Source organism: Eucyclogobius newberryi, unplaced genomic scaffold, assembly GCF_026437365.1.
Source record: "Eucyclogobius newberryi isolate DKJ021-1_F unplaced genomic scaffold, fEucNew1.0.hap1 SCAF_325, whole genome shotgun sequence".
In the NCBI taxonomy this organism is placed as follows: Eukaryota; Metazoa; Chordata; class Actinopteri; order Gobiiformes; family Gobiidae; genus Eucyclogobius; species Eucyclogobius newberryi.
This window is the reverse complement of record NW_027315974.1, coordinates 15001-17500: the sequence shown is the minus strand read 5'-3', so window position 1 is coordinate 17500 and position 2500 is coordinate 15001.

Here is a 2500-nt window from a genome sequence, read left to right as displayed (position 1 = left end):
CCAAGCACCCCCTGGAGCCCCCGGAGCACCTCCAGAGCCACCCCCCACTCCTCCAGACTCACCCCGGGGAAGGGACACTCTGGCTGGGCATGGCCTCCGCCGAGCACCCCCTGGAGCCCCTGGAGCCCCCGGAGCACCTCCAGGGCCACCCCCCACTCCTCCAGACTCACCCCGGGGAAGGGACACTCTGGCTGGGCATGGCCTCCGCCGAGCACCCCCTGGAGCCCCCGGAGCACCCCCAGAGCCACCCCCCACTCTCCCCAGACTCACCCCGGGGAAGGGCCACTCTGGCTGGGCATGGCCTCCACCAAGCACCCCCTGGAGCCCCCGGAGCACCTCCAGAGCCACCCCCCACTCCTCCAGACTCACCCCGGGGAAGGGACACTCTGGCTGGGCATGGCCTCCGCCGAGCACCCCCTGGAGCCCCTGGAGCCCCCGGAGCACCTCCAGGGCCACCCCCCACTCCTCCAGACTCACCCCGGGGAAGGGACACTCTGGCTGGGCATGGCCTCCGCCGAGCACCCCCTGGAGCCCCCGGAGCACCCCCAGAGCCACCCCCCACTCTCCCCAGACTCACCCCGGGGAAGGGCCACTCTGGCTGGGCATGGCCTCCACCAAGCACCCCCTGGAGCCCCTGGAACCCCCGGAGGCCCTCCAGAGCCACCCCCCACTCTCCCCAGACTCACCCCGGGGAAGGGCCACTCTGGCTGGGCATGGCCTCCACCAAGCACCCCCTGGAGCCCCTGGAACCCCCGGAGGCCCTCCAGAGCCACCCCCCACTCTCCCCAGACTCACCCCGGGGGAGGGCCACTCTGGCTGGGCATGGTCTCCACCAAGCACCCCCTGGAGCCCCCGGAGCACCTCCAGGGCCACCCCCCACTCCTCCAGACTCACCCCGGGGAAGGGACACTCTGGCTGGGCATGGCCTCCGCCGAGCACCCCCTGGAGCCCCTGGAACCCCCGGAGCACCTCCAGAGCCACCCCCCACTGTCCCCAGACTCACCCGGGGGAAGGGCCACTCTGGCTGGGCATGGTCTCCACCAAGCAGCCCCTGGAGCCCCCGGAGCACCTCCAGGGCCACCCCCCACTCTCCCCAGACTCTGCCCGGGGAAGGGCCACTCTGGCTGGGCATGGCCTCCGCCGAGCACCCCCTGGAACCCCTGGAACCCCCGGAGGCCCTCCAGAGCCACCCCCCACTCTCCCCAGACTCACCCCGGGGAAGGGCCACTCTGGCTGGGCATGGTCTCCACCAAGCACCCCCTGGAGCCCCCGGAGCACCCCCAGAGCCACCCCCCACTCTCCCCAGACTCACCCCGGGGAAGGGACACTCTGGCTGGGCATGGTCTCCACCAAGCACCCCCTGGAGCCCCCGGAGCACCTCCAGAGCCACCCCCCACTCCTCCAGACTCACCCCGGGGAAGGGACACTCTGCCTGGGCATGGCCCCCACTGAGCACCCCCTGGAACCCCTGGAGCCCCCGGAGCACCTCCAGAGCCACCCCCCACTCTCCCCAGACTCTGCCCGGGGAAGGGCCACTCTGGCTGGGCATGGTCTCCACCAAGCACCCCCTGGAGCCCCCGGAGCACCCCCAGAGCCACCCCCCACTCTCCCCAGACTCACCCCGGGGAAGGGCCACTCTGGCTGGGCATGGTCTCCACCAAGCACCCCCTGGAGCCCCCGGAGCACCTCCAGAGCCACCCCCCACTCCTCCAGACTCACCCCGGGGAAGGGACACTCTGGCTGGGCATGGCCTCCGCCGAGCACCCCCTGGAGCCCCTGGAGCCCCCGGAGCACCTCCAGGGCCACCCCCCACTCCTCCAGACTCACCCCGGGGAAGGGACACTCTGGCTGGGCATGGCCTCCGCCGAGCACCCCCTGGAGCCCCCGGAGCACCCCCAGAGCCACCCCCCACTCTCCCCAGACTCACCCCGGGGAAGGGCCACTCTGGCTGGGCATGGCCTCCACCAAGCACCCCCTGGAGCCCCTGGAACCCCCGGAGGCCCTCCAGAGCCACCCCCCACTCTCCCCAGACTCACCCCGGGGGAGGGCCACTCTGGCTGGGCATGGTCTCCACCAAGCACCCCCTGGAGCCCCCGGAGCACCTCCAGAGCCACCCCCCACTCCTCCAGACTCACCCCGGGGAAGGGACACTCTGGCTGGGCATGGCCTCCGCCGAGCACCCCCTGGAGCCCCTGGAGCCCCCGGAGCACCTCCAGGGCCACCCCCCACTCCTCCAGACTCACCCCGGGGAAGGGACACTCTGGCTGGGCATGGCCTCCGCCGAGCACCCCCTGGAGCCCCCGGAGCACCCCCAGAGCCACCCCCCACTCTCCTCCAGACTCACCCCGGGGAAGGGACACTCTGGCTGGGCATGGCCTCCGCCGACCACCCCCTGGAACCCCTGGAGCCCCCGGAGCACCTCCAGAGCCACCCCCCACTCTCCCCAGACTCTGCCCGGGGAAGGGACACTCTGGCCGGGCATGGCCTCCGCCGAGCACCC